This window comes from Sturnira hondurensis, unplaced genomic scaffold, assembly GCF_014824575.4.
Source record: "Sturnira hondurensis isolate 20B ecotype Veracruz unplaced genomic scaffold, ASM1482457v3 Scaffold0000256, whole genome shotgun sequence".
NCBI classification, from domain to species: Eukaryota; Metazoa; Chordata; class Mammalia; order Chiroptera; family Phyllostomidae; genus Sturnira; species Sturnira hondurensis.
In genome coordinates, this window is record NW_028072887.1 from 3,355,585 (window position 1) to 3,372,325 (window position 16,741).

General features: G+C 43.2%; 1 non-coding gene across 1 annotated transcript; it reads right to left on the minus strand.

Annotated features, from left to right (window-relative positions):
* Positions 1-439: 439 nt before the first annotated feature.
* LOC118976777 (U1 spliceosomal RNA) lies at positions 440-610 on the minus strand. Its single transcript, XR_005064347.1, has one exon. It is a non-coding gene; the product is annotated as a U1 spliceosomal RNA (small nuclear RNA).
* Between the last annotated feature and the right edge of the window lie 16,131 nt (positions 611-16,741).

Consider the following 16,741-nt stretch of genomic DNA (forward strand, 5'->3'; position numbering starts at 1 on the left):
AGGGTCAGCACTGGAGGCCTTTTCTCCCCTGTTGGGGCTGGTGGGGGCTTTGGGAGGGGTGTGTGGTGCTGGAGCTACTATTATGCAGGTGACCACCAGATTAAGACAATTTCCAAGTTTTGTTTTTCCCTCTTCTTCTTCCTTATTGATAAAATAAGGAAGAAGCAGAATATTTGGAAAATAGCATAATATTTGGAAAATAGAATTACAAATACAATCACCTAGAATCCTACTATCTCACCCTTTTTTTTACATGTTACTTTTTGGTTTTGTTCTCATAAAATAGTATACATAGATGTTCTTTATAGTTAATATTAGTGTACACATACTTCTTGAAATTCTTTTTCCCCCATATTATGTCACATTTTCTCAGTGTTTCACCCAGACTTCACACCAGTCATCCTGAATCAAGTCTGCCCAACCTTCTCCATGATGACACAGCAGACTTTCCCCCGCCCTCTCCCCAATCCTCCACTACCACAAATTAAGCAGCTGAGTTTCCCCCATTTGGGGACATCGCAGGGGTCAGCACATCGGGAGTGCAGTGGGTAAGGTTTGCCCTGGGAAAAGCACCTTTGTGATCACGGCATCTGCCCTGATACATCAGACTTTAGGTAAGTACAGACATGTCTGTGAGCTGCCCAGCACAGTGATGCTCATTTATTACTTCATTTGTATGTTTATTCATTTATTGAACAAACTTATCAAACATGTATTCTGTGTCAGCATTGGACAGAAGGAGGTAAATAAGATATTGTCCTTGCCTTTGTGGAGTTCCAGGCTACTGACATGTAAACTAAAGATTGCCTATGAGAAGAAAACCAGTTTTTTTCAAGTCACAATGAAACAGTGTGCAGCCAAGAGGGGGGCCCCCAAAAGGGATTTGGAATGGGGTCCAGAACTCAAGGTGTCCAGGAAATATTACAAAGACATATAAGATGTCCTCACCCCTTTCCCCCTCAGGTATGAGTTGGGGGAAGGGACACATGGAGCAGGAACATGCAGAGCTATTTTGCACAGCCACAGCCTTGCAGCTAACCTCTGGCATGGTCATTTAACATATCTATAACCTTTAACTGGTTGCATAGATATGTTAAATAGCAGTGGCCATGCTCTGAGCCAATAGGATGAAAAGGACCCCCCAAGATGTAACTGGGGAGCAGGTCCCCCGAGTTACAGTGCTTGCGTGAGAGCTTAGAGAAGATTGGCTCCATGACATGGGGCTCACGGGGCTCACCTGCCCAGACTCATGATGGCAGCCCAGTAAACTTGGAATAATATAGGAATGCTGGCAGGTGTAACTGATTGTGGGAGGAGTTGGAAATGGGCGTACAGAAGAATATGGGTGCAGGGATTTAAACCCAGACACAGCAGCCATTGAGAGAGAGCCATGCAGTTTTGGCCAAAGTGGGGACCCCTGAAGCTGGGGTAGAGAGAGCCATGCAGCTTTAGCAGAGAACCGCCACTTGGCTTTGGCAGAGTGGCAACACCCCCCTCCCTGCGGCTTTGATGGAGAGGAGAAGGATCATGAGGTTTGGCCAGAGTGGGGACCCCTGCAGCTCTGGTGGAGAGGACCACACAGCTTTGGGGTGCTTCCTTTGGCTGTGTGGCCTGAGAAACAGGAGAGACTTTGCCTGGAAGAAGGGTGAAAGAAGGTGCCACATGGCTTTGGACTAATTAGAGATCCTGCCTGGATGGCGACACAGCTGATGGTGCCAGAGGCCTGAATCACAGACACCTGCTTCTTTTCCTGAGCTACAGTACCCCAAATTAGGGCAGGGGGAGAAGAAAGCACTGTGGGTGTCTATGGGAATTCAAAAGGACATCGATATTTTAATGAAGACATTAGGTCACTACTTTAAGTCTGTATAGCTTGAAATAAACATTTCCTTTCCTTTTCACAAATCTCTGGCATTGAGAGACATCTTTCCTATGGTGACAGACAGTTGAACCTAGGGGGGATTCCTTTTGGTAGTAGTATATCGTCACCCCCCCCCCCTTTCTGTGTGTTTGTTTTGTAACAGTTTTTGGCATCTCTGGGTGGGCCAAATATTGCCTCCCACCTTGGACCTCTGCTGGGTAACAACAATACTTCTGACATCCAATGTGTGGAAGGTTTCTCCACACCAACCCATTTCCAAGTCTTCAGACACCAACTGGGTTTCCCACAATTCAATTAGGACACAGGTTAAGGGCTCAGTGCCACAAGACTGACCCCACGTCAGACGCCAATCACAAGAACAGACCACTGACCAACCTGCTGTAAATTGAAGGTCCCATGATGTCCTCCACAGCTTTGATAATTTGCTACAATGGCTTGCAGAACTCAGGGAAACCCATTACTTACGATTACCAGTTTATTAGAAAGTGTACAGCTCAGGAACAGCCACATGGAAGAGATGCATAGAGCAAGGTATGTGGGAAGGAGCTCCTACACTCAATCCAGATCCTTAATTCATTCACAAACACAGAATCTCAGGGTGGGAGGGAGAGTGGCGCTTTAAAAAAAACCAAACGATTTTATTTATTTATTTTTAGAGAGGTGAAGGGAGGAAGAAAGAGAGGGAGAGAAACACCAGTGTGTGGTTGCCTCTCGAGCGCTCCCTGCTGGGGACCTGTCTTGCAACCCAGGCACGCATGTGCCCTGACTGGGAATCAAACCAGTGACCCTTTGGTTCACAGGCTGGTGCTCAATCCACTGAGCCACACCAGCCAGAGAGGGTAGTGCTTGTTCAAGTACAACTTAAAGGCCACTGCCTTCCTCAACGGAGAAGGCTGGGAATCTGCATTTTAATGAATAGCAGATGATTCTAATGTAGAGAGTTCATGAACTATGTGTATGTATTTTTTATTAGTTCGCTTAGATTTATTTTTTAAATTTTTTTACTGTGAATATCTTTGAAAGTACATCAAAAAGGGAGAGGAGAATAAAGAATTTTGTATATGTTCATTAGCTCCAACAATTAGTAACACATTCCCCTAATGTTGTTTTTTTCTGCTCATCTTTGCATAATTCTTTAAGGATGAACTACTTTAATGTAATTTTCAGGCACCATTTCACACATATGCAGCATGAAGTTTTTTATATGACTACAATACCATTATCATACCTAACAAAATTAATAATAACTCTTACATCCTCTAGTGCTCTACCATTGTTCAAATTTCCCTAATTGTCTTAAAAATGTCTCTTTAGAGTTGGTTTATTAAGATCCACAAAAGACCAACATATTGTATTTGTTAAGTCTGAGACTCTAAAAAAAACCCTGTGCTGTGTACTTATTCAAGATATGGGTCATGTGTCCTGCATAAGCTTAAGGCTTACATTTTGGGTGACATTTGTAGTCTTATACTTATACATTATTATCTTTCTTTTCTGAAGAATTCTACTGTGGTCTTGGTGAACCCCTTGCATAGACTCGCTGTCAACATGGGTGAGGACGTCGGTCACATGGCGAACGAAATTTCTGGGACAACTCTATTCATTCACACTCTTGCTATTGTTTATTCATTTATATTTTTTAACAAATCATATAAATATGTGGCAACCACCTTACAGATTCACTGATGTAAAAGGAAGTTTCTGTTTTCTACGAGGGTGAAGGTAAAGCCAACTGGGCCAGTAGCAGCGCAGCAGAGAATCCTGAATGCTGGGTCCCACCCACACGAGGAGGGGAGGGAGGGGTATCTGCAATCAGGTATCATTGTTCTTACCTTTATATGTTTATTACTTTTTTACTTTATCATAACTTTTAAAACCATGTTAAATATTTATGGTAAGTAAAGCAATCAGAGCTGAATAAATACAGAGTTGGCAATTTCCCTGCTATCCCTTTGTAATCTCAACTGCAGAAGTCCAATGTCAATAGTTCAGTGTGTGCCTGCCCAAGTCCTGGAGCTGAATCCTGTAAGCTGAGAGAGGCCTTCTCCAGGTGGCCAAGGGAGATGAAGGCCTTTGGAAAAGGTTTCTTTCTGTGGAAGATTCTATTGATCCTTTAGGGCAAAGGAGATCCTATGAAGGACTCCCAGCTAGAGAGAGTCATGCCCAGATGTACGCCATCACTAGCATGGCCACAGTGTGTACAAGGGACAATGAGGAGCACCTGACCCAGACCATCTCACTGTGGCAATGGAGAGAGAGGACACATGTGACAAAGGGGCTGAGTAGGACCCCCTTCTTACTGGGGACTCTTCTCCCTACTTACAGAAACTGTTTCTTGACTTTACCTTTACTTGATACACTGAACTAACCAAGGGTTTCCATTTGGTTTGCTCATGCAGCCCTCGGGTGTGTGGGCAGCAGCTGCTGGCAGAGTTCTCTCAGCAGGGTTCTGTGGTGGCATCCTGGCTCAGCAAGACCCACGATCACTAACTAGTGACAAATGCAAGGGGAAAGGAGTGTGACGTTCCTGGCCCAGCTGCTGTGAAGGGTGGTAGGGCAAGGGCTCGGGCAGCTTGTGATACTAAGAACCAAGGCACCAGCATTTGGGTTAAAACGTAAGCTTTGGAATTGAAAATATCTGGGTTCAAACCCCAACTGTATCACCTGTGTGATCTTGGACCGGTCAATAAATTTTAACCTCTGGCTTCTGCACCTGTGAAGTGGGATGGATGAAACCTCCTTTTCCACCCTCCGGGAGAGTGAAATAAGGGAATATAGAGAGAGCACAGAGCACAGCACCTGGCACATTGTGAGGTGGCTTTTGCTGTCTTACAACATTACGTCATGGCTCATTCCAGGGCTGTGAGTGGGATGGTTCTGAGACCCCAAGGCCCTCGAGAAGAGCCTGCCAACTTACTGAAGACCTGGCAGTCAGTGGGCAACAGATCCTGGCTAATGCTAACTTCCCTTCTCTCCTCTTTTCTTACCCTGATGCTGCTGGCTGTTGCTCTGTTTTTTTTTTACCTTTTGCCCCTGCTATATGATCTTTGATGTGTGCATTTAATGAGATATTACCCAGGGCAGGGCCTGGTTGTGAGGCTTGCATGTCACATTTGTCTGCCTGTCAATCCGTTGGGCCTGACATTGATGGACATCCACTATGCTCCTACTTAGGCTTTGACTTCTTATGATCAATGCGTTGGTGCCTAAAGGGGCACTATTTATAATATTGTGTCTATCTCCCGTCTTAACCTTGAAATCCTGGCTTTAACTTATTTTGTTAACCCTGCTGGAGAACAGTCTGCTGATTCTCACATCCCTCTCCCACCCTATTCCATTTCTTTGCAAATGATACCTCTTTGTCTCCGGGGAAGAACTCTGTCATCTCCATTCTCTCACACTGTGATTGGAAACATGGCCTGTGGGGAAGGCAGGCTACCTGGGAGTAGAATACGCCAACGGTTTCTGGTCTATTTTTCCTGAAGCAATTATTTGTGCTTGGAATTGGGGAGAGGAGGAATCTTATGAAATAGCCATCATTTTCCTTGGAAAGGAGGGTTGTCGGCCTTGTTAATATTAAGCCACTTGCTGTAGATTCTTGCACAATTTTTTCTGGCTTTCAGTAGCTCTTTCCAGTCTCTGAATTCTGGGAAATTAAATCAGGGCCCTTATTAGACTTGTCCATTTACATGCTAGGATTTTCTGGGATAGCAGTTGGTGGCTAAGAGGGATGATGGAGGGAGTAGACAAAACATTCTCTAGTTACTTCTTCCTTATCATTGTTTTTAAGACAATATATTGGCATGATGGTTGTTAAGACACCTTTGGGAAGCAGAGTAAAATAAGCAATTGGAACATCAGTGGCCAGATGGTCAGATGAGCATAAAAGGTTGCCTACAGGGGACACCATTTTTATGTGCTAGTTCACCCCACCACCAAGAGTCCAGACATAACTTGTCCTTGCCTCATGCTCTCTGCCCACACTTTTGCAGGTACTTGTGTTCCAAGGTGGTCTTTTATCCATGTGTTTTTCAAAGAGTTGAGACAGTAAGATTTTTTTCTTTACTTTCATAGCAATTTGACTTATACCTGACATCTATACTCTCCAGCACATAATCCCTGTGTGCTGGAGAGTATAAATTCAATAAGAAGAGAGAGAAAGGACCCAAGAGCTGGACTAGGTGAGAAATTCAGCTTTGAGTACTTACAGTATGGTGTGGTGGTCTGTGCATGTGGGATTATTATGCAGCGATAGAAAACTAATGTCTACTGAGTGTGGAGAGCAGGACCAATAAAATGGTGTTGGTTTGAGCAAGACAGCATAAAGTATACAAAGCAAAATGAAGTCACTCATGGCAACCAAGATGACTGTCAGTCAGCCATGCACTTTTGTTCAAGAGGGAAACTACTTAAGTCATACTAGACCCATCTGGCAAGGAGACATACCCAAGATATCTGCAGACGCGATCAGAACAACCAGATCTGCAGAGTGAGACCACCCTTAGGCCCCTGGGCAAATTTCCAGCAGGGGTGTCAAGACATTTATCAGAAAGACCCAGAAGGGTGGAGTATAGCAGTTTCAAAGCATAACTAAGGCAGGCTCCAGACCACTGCGGAGACAGTCGAGCTCCACACCAGAGGGCTGCTCAATGCCATGCTCATCCAACCTTGGCAGTGGCCGCCGGAGGCTCTGTCCTGCTGGACTGAAGACTTTGCCTACCCTGCTGCCCTCCTGGCTCCAAGAGATCCTTCCTTGCAAGATGATGACAACACCCTTGCTCACTGTGCTGTCTCCTGGACCTGCAGACTGAGACTTGGGTTCCTTATCCCCTCTTGATTGCTCTGTGTGTGTTATATTTCTTAGATTGTAAGATAGTTCTTACACACACTTAGATTGTTACAGTATAAGTAGGATATCAATGTATGTTTGTGGTGGACTCCGGCCAACAGAGTCCGCCTGTTGTGGCTGACGACAAGAATAAATTCACAGGTGACAATCCTGTGGAGAAAAGGGGGACGTCATGGCTGCTCTCTCAAGGGGAGAGCACCCCAACCCTTGCCCAGACAGGCTTTTATTGTTTTCCTTGGGTCCTACATCAGAGAAAGATTTATTACCTATTACATAGAATATTATTGTCTACATTTTAGGTACAATCAAGGAAATGAAAATAACATGCAGAGGGGAATGGCGATGGGCTCATTAGCTCTGTCCTTGGGGAAAATTCACACAGGCTTTGGAAATTACCTTGAAGACAGACAATGCACATTTGTTGTTTTAGACCAGGGTGATGGAGTTTTAGCAAGAGCAAGCCATAACAATCTGTATGCATTTTCTAGGCCTGATTCCCATGGAAAAACTTGGTTTGAAGGTCTGGCTCCTGCCCACCGCCTTGCTTCTGTAGGTTTTCCATACAGAGCTGAGTCGCATTTGCCAGACTAAAACAAACTGGTCCCCTACATATGCTGATGTTCTGCTCTGACTGAAGCTGCATTCAGTAAAAGCTGAGCAAACAGCATAGTTGCTGTGTGTGACTCTTGTCTATTCATTGGTGCTGGGCTGCTCAGCAAGCAGCTAGCAGAGCAGTTAGCTGCCCAGCTGACTTATAGGAAAGACTGTATCGTAAATATATGCTTGAGACGCTGAGTAAGAAGAGGGTTTTCAGTCTCAGCCACACACTGTGCTCAGAAACACCATCCCTTAAGCTTTGCCCAAGTCAACATTCCAAACTCCCTCCTCCTTCAAGGTGGGCTCCCCTTGGTAAGGGAGTAGGTAGTGGTTGTGCTTTATCTCCCAGGATAGGGTAGGTTATGCTGTGGTAGCAACTCAAATTTCAGTGATGTAAAATGACAAAGGTTCATCTCTGTACTTGTTCATGCTACACCCTCTTTGTAGATCACAGAGGTGGCTCTGCTTATACTATAAGTAATCAGGCCCCAAGCTGACTGAGCAGCCACCATTTAGAAAGTTGCTGGTCATCACATCAGAGGGAAAGAATTCCATAGGGTCTTGCAGTGGCAATTAAATGTTCCAGCTGAGAAGAGTTGGCATAAATTGTCCAAACCTGTAGAGCATTTTTACAAAAATTTATCTGAGTGAAACAGAAGGTACACCTGGAATCAGGATCTTGACAGAGTGAGATAAATGCTTCTGAGAACAACACTTTGCAGTTTCCTTCATGCATTTGAGATTAAGGAGGGAACCCAAGGAAGATTACATCAAGGTGGGAGATAGCAAGGCAAGATCTAATCACAGGAGAGTTAAAATTATGTGCCCTCATGCTTTAGAGCAGGGGCGTCAAACTCATTTTCACCGGGGGCCACATCAGCCTCACGGTTGCCTTCAAAGGGCTGAAATAATTTTAGGACTGTATACATGTAACTACTCCTTAACTGTTAATGAGTTGAAATTACATTCGGCCCACTGAAGGCCATGGCAAGGCTGGTGTGGCCCCTGTTGAAAATGAGTTTGACACCCCTGCTTTAGAAGGAGAGGTCTGAAAGAGTGGTCAGGTCTAAAGGTATTTTGAAGGTATGTTAACCTAACAGCACAGAAACAATGAAGAGGGCTTGCTTAAGGCAAAGATAAATGTGGTGGTTTTTTAAAGATTTTATTCGTTTATTTTTAGAGAGTGGGGAAGGGAGGGAGAAAGGAAGGGAGAGAAACATCAATGTGTGGTTGCCTCTTGCATGCCCCCTTGTGGGGACCTGGCCCGCAACCCAGGCATGTGCCCTGACTGGGAATCGAACTGGCAACACTTTGGTTCACTGGCCAGAGCTTAATCCACTGAGCCACACCAGTCAGGGTAAGCAGAGATAAGTCTTGTAGTGAAGAATTTACTGTCTGCCCACCATGACCTGCCCAGTTAGGAGTTTATGATCAGATCATTCTGTGAGGTTCCTTTCTGTAGAATTCCACTTTTCATCTACAGAAGTGAAGGGGACCAGACTATGTCACCCAAAATATGTTACTTTGGCATAAGGATTATTCTCAGCTGAAGGTCATTGAGAAATAGCAGAAAGAGGAGGAACTGACTGCCCTTGCCTTTTCTGCCTAGAAGCGTGGTATACATCTCTCTTTGTGGAGGTGTTCCTGCTCCCTCCACTCTTCTGCACCAGAAAGAGGACAACTATTAATCACTAGAGATGGCATTGACTTGAATTTGTGCAACAACTTTACCAAAAAAACTATTATCTACCATCAGTTTCCTGCCTATATTTGCCTTCCTACAACTTACCAAGCCTGGAGGCTCAAAGCCCTTTTCCTTTGTTTTGTCACTTCTCCACAATTCATCACCCTTTGTTAAATGGATAAAGAAGCTCTCAAGCCTAACTACTACTTTGGGTTTTCACTTCTTTTCTGTGAAGCTCTTGGGGTGGGGGAGGTGCAAGCAAAATAAACCTTTACTCCTGCTAATCTGTCTTTTGTCAGTTTAATTCACAGGTCTCAGTCACTGAACGTAAGAAAGTAGAGAAAAAGTGTTTTTATGCCTCTACAGGAGTGACACGCATCATGTTATTGTTTAGAGTCAGTCACGTGGCCTCACCTTGTACCCAGAAGTTTTACTGTTTAGTATTTGTCCAACTTGTGAAAACTGCTTGATATAAATTGTCTCCTTTATCTTCCCAAGAACTTTGTGAGGTACATAAATATGACCATCTCTCCCATTTTGCAAAGAGGGAAACTGAAGTTCACAGAGGTTAGGTAACTTGCTAAAGGTAATACAGTAAGTGATGGAACCTGGATTCAAACCCAGAGCCTATCTTTGGAGCCTAAACTTCTACCACCCCGATTTGCTGCCTCTGTGATCTGAGTTGTAGCCACCAGAACCTCCAAAGATGGTGTAAAAACACTGAACCTCAAGAGAAATATGGGTCAGCATCTTGGTATCTTCTTTCCCAGGACTCCTTGCTTTCTACACAAACTTGTTTAATTTCCACCCAGAGGCCTTCGCCAGTCCCAGACTGCATGAGTGAGGGAAAGCGAAGGGGCAAGACTATGCCCACCCACTGTTTAAATATCTGGCCCCCAAATTCCATGTGCTCAGGAAACGAGTATGAGGGTTTTCCCCCTCTGTCTAAACATTTCACTGGCTTGGTGCATGCTGTGTGCAGGGGCCTCCTTCTCATGGTACGTGGGTCCCTGCAACCTCTCCAGCCTGCTCAAACTCCTTGCAGACTTCTCCTGCTGTGTCACACGCTGCACTAGCTCAGTTACCAGGGCAATGTGATGCTGCATTCTGGTTTGTCTACCCTTTAACAGGGTAAGCAGCCTCTTGCTTGCCACCTTGAGAATTGGAAAATCTGTCACATGCTGCATGTGGCTTCATTCTCACCACCTTGGCATTTCCTGACCCCTCCCTTCTCTAGGGCTTGGGCTTTCCCAAGCCACCTGGGAGTCCCTTCCTCACCCCCAGTCATCGGGCCAGATCTCCCGGTGTCAAGGGGATTGGGGTGGATGCTGATATGGCTGTTATCAAATTCAGAGAATATTTCATGTTGCCAAAATGAAACAGGAGTAACATATAACATTTATCAAGGGCTTACTATGTGCTTACTTTACTTTAAGCCCATTAAATTTATTTGACCCTCAAAAACACACCTACGAGGTATAGGTATCACTGCTTTCTCCATCCTACAGATGGAGAAATGGAGGCACAGAAAGGTTAGGAAAGTTGCCTAGAGCCACATGACTGCAAACCTTTTGGAAAGCTGTGGATGGAATTAAAAAGTGGTTGGATTTTATTTTCCATAACATGGTGACAGATGATTTTTAGGAAGGGTGTTGGCTCTTTCATTAAATGTTTCCTAAACTTTTAATTTAGAACTTAAAGTAGCAGTGAGAGGGAAAATAGAGACAATTTGGAGACCTGCATGTAGATCTTGTTGGGTGGCTGGGGTGGACATGCCAGCAACCTCCGCGAACTTATTCAGTGGACTGAACTCCAGAGGCACGAACAGGCATGTTTCCTGGTGGTCTCTGGGCAGGGGGAGGGCGAGTGGACTGCTTGTGGGCCTTGGCTGGGGAGAGTTTGGAGCCAAGTAACAAGTAAGTTTCAGGACCTGTGCAGACTGGAGTTACCTGGCCTGCCTCTAGAGGCATTGATGGGGGCTTGTTTCCCAGGGGGTGCCTCTGTTGGCAGGACTACTCACGGACTGTGGCTGGGAGGTACTGGAGTTTAGTTGCTAGGCCATTTCAGAATCTACACGTGAACTAAGTTTGGCAGACTTGCTTCAGGGGCCCCCAGACTGTGGCTCATAGTGGCTGGAGCTGGGTCATAGATCACCAGGGCCCATGTCTGGGACTGAGGTCTGTGGACCCATTACCTGTGGCATCCAAGTCCCTTGGTTCCTGATGCTAGTGGCAAGTCCAAGTCAAATGCGGATGTAGCCAAATCCTTAGGGATATGGAACTGTTTTAGGTCTGTGGCTGGGATAATAATTTAAGTCAGCCACCTGGACACAGGCCTGCCTTTTTAAAATGGCTCTCCTTGTCCTGGACGCATGAGGGTTTCGTCTCCTACTGGATGCCAAACTCCCACCAAGGTACTTTTGTGAATGGATGTCCGCCAAGTTATTGTTGCTGAAGGCGATACGGGGGAAGGACCCCCCCATCATCTTGCTGGTGTCATGCTACCCTGTCCTTTTTCTATGCTTTGACTTTTCACTTTTCAAACCAATAATTTTCTAAGGGTTTTCGTGCAGTGATTCTACTGGATATTTTATTTTTGCAATAATATTTCTTAATTACATTAATTCTGTTCTTTATTTATTCCTTTTTTGGAAGTATGATCTTGTCATCTTAAACAATACTTCTCTAAAGACACTAATGATAGATTTTTATGCTTTAAAATATGTTTGCTGATTTGAGAGAGAGAAGGGAGAGAGAGAGAAGAGAGAAACATGGATGTGAGAGAAAAATATTGATTGGTTGCCTCCCATATGAGCCCCAACCAGGGATTGAATCTGTAACCTGGGCGTGTGCCCTGACTGGGAATTGAATTTCCAACCTTTTTGTGTAGAAGTTGATGCTCCAACCAACTGAGCCACACTGGCCAGATCTGTTTTTATGTTTTTAATTTTTTCTTGCAATAATATGTTCTTCAGGTAGTTTTCTGTTAATTTGTCTTTCTCGTGGTTTTTCCAAGTTTTCAGTCATCACTTGCTGAACATTTATATTTAAAAAGAAAAATCTGTGTTGATTATAGAGAAGTTAGGTAGGTTTCTTCTATCTATCAATAGGGAGCTGAATGAAGGCTTAGACTGCGCCCTGTTTATGCAAGTAGGGCTTGTCTACTAGAACCTTTTACTTTAGGTTGTGCAGGTAGAGACCAAGAAAGCAGGTGGCTCTCCTGACCTGGAATCATCTTACCTTTTGGGCGTCAGTGCCTAAGAGAGCTCTAGTTTGCCCCCATCAGATTACTCCTTTTTTTGCATAGACTCTTCGTGGCTTCAGCCTTGGGGCAAACGCCATTATTGCACAGTTCTTCAATCAACGACCTCAATTTCTGTCCCTCCTATCCCCCCTGTTCCGTATCCCCGCTGACGTCGGAGAGTTCTATGACGAAGGGGCTTCCACTGCCGCCTTCCTTTGGCACACGCTGTAAGCCACACATTTTTGTTGTAGCTCATCCTTTTTGTCTTCTTTCATCTTCCAGAAATATAGTAGGAAATTTGGTCTACTAATATTTTTTCCCCTACAGTTCTCAGTACTTTGAGGAATATATCCTATTTTGTATTCTCACTGCAGACTCTTTTAACACTGGGAGGAGAAATGTGTGCATTCAGCTGTCATTTTGCACTGGAAAAGATTTATTCATTTAATTTCATAGTTGGCAGAATATTGCTTTAAGTTTTTCTATAGTATGTGGAGGTTATATTTTATAAAACCTTATGTACCCAAGAATGTCTTTCAGTTGTTTCTACACAAGCAAGAATTCTTAGTTGGGTATAAAACTCTTGGCTTGAAATTTGAAATGTGTTGGTCCATACTTATTTCAGAAGGGAGCTTGGGGCCGCCTAAACGTTTTTCTTCCAGGTAACACCCTCCCCTGTGTGTTTCTGCTATAATACATGTGAGGCATTTAATCTCACTTACTTGTATAGAAATTTCAGCACTTAGATTAGGTGTGGATCCCTTCTTAAATTATTCTTACTGGAATGGAATTTATTCATCTCGATAAACTTACAGTATAGTGGAAACTCAGTAACAGTGAGTACATTAAGGAAGAAACCATTCCAGTTTGAAGTTGCAGTTTCTGTTCAGTTTAGGAATATTTTCTTTTATTATGTCTTTGATTTTTCTTATTTTTCAGTTATTTTGGTTTATTTCTCATGATCCGTTATAATTCTTGGCTTATTCCTTTTGCCACTGATTTGATTAGATTAATGCATTTCTATTTTGATACCTCCATTGTGGGTATACATTTTCCTATTGCATTCTAGTTTCCTTGTCATCTTTCCTCAGAGATAGAAATCTTTCTATTTTCATTTCACTCCATTGTTTTACATCACAGCCTTTCTTATGGTTTTCTGTCCTGCTCCACAGATCTATGTCATCTTTGTTAGATATTCTAACAAAGATGACAATTTTTAATAATTTTTATCTGGTTTTATTAGTGAATAATTTTCAGAGGTATTTATTTCCCCCCTCCGCCCATCAAGTCTTTATCATAAATTACCCTTGTTCTGTAGTGTTTTCTCATTTTTTTAATCTTGGCTCCACATTCTGTCTAGTTTAATGCTGATCACATTTTCTCAGGGGTGGTATATGTGCCCTGTTCCTGCCCTCAGATCTGGTGTCATCCAGGTTTCCTTCATGCCACTTCTTCTGGGCTGAGTTTAAATTCTCTCTTTCCTTCTCTGCCTGACCCAATAGGCATGTGGGTGCATTCACACTAGGTTTCTGCTTTTCTCTATCATGTCCTTGATGTTTCACTTGAGAAACTTTCATCTTTCTGAATTTACTAATGCTATCTCCCCCACTCCAAATTCCTTCATCTTCTCCCTCGCTGTTATTTAGGAATTATAGCCTTCAATTGTGTGTATAAAATGACCACTTAATTTGTACACCCACATTTATAGAAGCATTATTCTCATAATAGCCAAAAGGTGGATGAATGGTTAAGCAACATGTGGTATATCTATTCAATGAAATATCATTCAGCCTTAAAAAGAAAGGAAATTCTGACATATGCTTCAACATGGTTGAGCCTTAGAGACATTACGCTCAGTGAAACAGTCCAGTCACTAAAGGACAAATACTGTGTGATTCCACTTATATGAGCCACCTGGAATAGTCAAAGTCACAGACAGAGAGTAGAATGGTGGTTGCCAGGGGAGGGGGTTGGGAGAAATGGGAATTATTATTTATAATGGGTATAGAATTCGGGGAGGATAAAAGTCCTGGAGATGGAGGGTGGTGATGGTTGTACAATAACGTGAATACACTTAATGCCACGGGACTAAGCATTTAAAAATGCTTAAAATTGTAAATTCTGTTTTACCACATTTTAAAAAGGGATCACTAATTTAGATTACAGAGGAAGTGCTGTGACATCCTCAGAAAGTGGTACCCATGCCTCAAAGATCTGATTGACAAAGACCATGTGTTGGTAAACTAGGGAGCAGACAGGGAGACAGAAAAAGATCTTCCAACTTTCTCAGCTCCCTCTTTATCTGGTATTAGTAGGTGACACGTGCACTGGCTCGAAGTACCCACTGTGTCATGGATGAGACATGAGACAAATTCACATGGACTATTGAGTCCTGTGAAGGAAAAGGGATGACATGTCTACTCCCTCAAGGGGGGAGAGCCTCGGAATGGCCTTACCACCCTCTCAAGGGGAGAGTGGCTTAGAGCGGCCTCGGCAACTCTCTCAATGGGAGCGCATGCTGACCCTTGCTTAGATAGGCTTTTATTGCACAGGTACTCTGCCACACTCCTGCAACATAGGTCGACAGGATTAACTGAATGAAAATTACAACCCACACACATGTAATACATTAGTTTCTTCATAGATTAAAATATAATCAGCAATCTGCCCACACAGGGGAGTTCAGGTACAACTTATTAATCACTGTCAGGCAGTAAACAGTAGATAGCATACAAAGAACCATTGGGGCTTCTTGTAAGTCAGGGTCTGTCAGGTAAAAGGCTACAGAACTTCGGGAACATAAACTCACTTTTTGCTCGGGCCTTTATCATTTAACTAAAAACATTCTAAGCAAAGCAGGCTTCACAGGATTGTTAGGAATTCTTTCCTTTGCCAGATCACCCAGGGATCTCCATTTTCTCACCTATAAAATGTATATAGGGCATGGGGAATAACAATACCTAAATGTGGAAAATTGCTGTAAAGACACTAAGTGCCATACAGGCAAAAGGCCTATGTTTTGCATGTAGTAGACGCTTAACTAGTGTTATTTTTCTTCCCCTTAAAAATTGAGATTAAAAATGGAAAGCTAAAACTCAAATCAAACATTCACTTTCAATGTGTCTAGGGCATGATATCCTTTCTTTTAAAAGGCAAATATTCTGAAATAAGGAAGGTATAACTAAAATTATTTGCTAGTGGATTTTACTATGGATTCTGGCCTGTGTGGGCAGATTGCTGATTATATTTTAATCTATTAAGAAACTAATGTATTACATGTGTGTGGGTTATAATTTTTCATTCAGTTAATCCTGTCAACCTGTGTTGCAGGACTGTGGCAGAGTACCTGTTATCTAAGCTACATTTACCAAGTGTGTGTGTGGTACACACACGCACACCACATAGTCTGCATGCTGGAGTGATTCAAAGGCTCTAAATTTTTGTCACCATCTTTATCCTCTGCCTTCCAAATATCATTTTATTAATATTTTGACTAGGTATATACTACTCTGACCTTTTGGAATAAGAATGAGAAACTGCCCAGGAAGGGAATTTGAATAATGATTCTTATGTTCACTGTTCTTTTAAGATGTTTCCCTGGAGCTGAATACCCTTCCACATGTTTCCATAGCACTGTCTCTGTACCTCTTCTGTGTCATGCCCAAATGTTATCTTACTATGTATGGCCTTCTTTCTCACCCTAGACTGTGGACTCTATGAGATCAGGGACTGTCTTGTGCGTTTCTACCTCTGTGCCGTACTGCACAGTCCTGATCATGGTGGGCACTCAGTGCGTGTCTGTTGAGTTAAACTGAGCCCTGGCCATTGCATAGAATGTGATCGCAGTACTCTTCCCTTTTGCCTGATGTTGAGGAGGTTTATGCTGAGCTATACAAACAAAGCTAAAGCCTTCGGTTTGAATCAAATAGCACAAGCAAACTTTAGTGGGTGGAAGGCTAGACTACTTCTTCATTAGTTAAAATGCTACTTAGAATGTTCCAAATATTCAAATTGATGACATCATTTTTTTTCAGACCCTCCAGAAGAACTACCAAATATATGGATTCACCCTACCCTCGGATCACACTGATCATGATGTTGGCACAGTCCTCATTGCGGCGTTTTAGTAATGAAACTGCAGAGGATCAAGTTCAGTCTGGAAGCAAGTTCAGCTCATCCTCTGATCTGGCCCCTTGTTACCTGTTACATGGTGAGATTCTCAAGTCCTGACACTGAGGGACATTCGAGATCGTTCTAGTCCCTTTATTTTTAATAGTTGGTTTCCTTGAAGAATAGAAAGAGATTTTGGCAAGGGTGAGGATGAGCTCATGCTGGTAACAGAAGTATGAGGAGTGATTTCCAAGTGATTGGACTGAGATAGGCTGAGGGGAGGATCTGTGTTTTTAGCATAAGGGCTAAGACTAGGAAGAGCCACCTATAAGAAGGCGATTTTTAAAATTGCTTTCTTTCAACATGAAGCAAACAT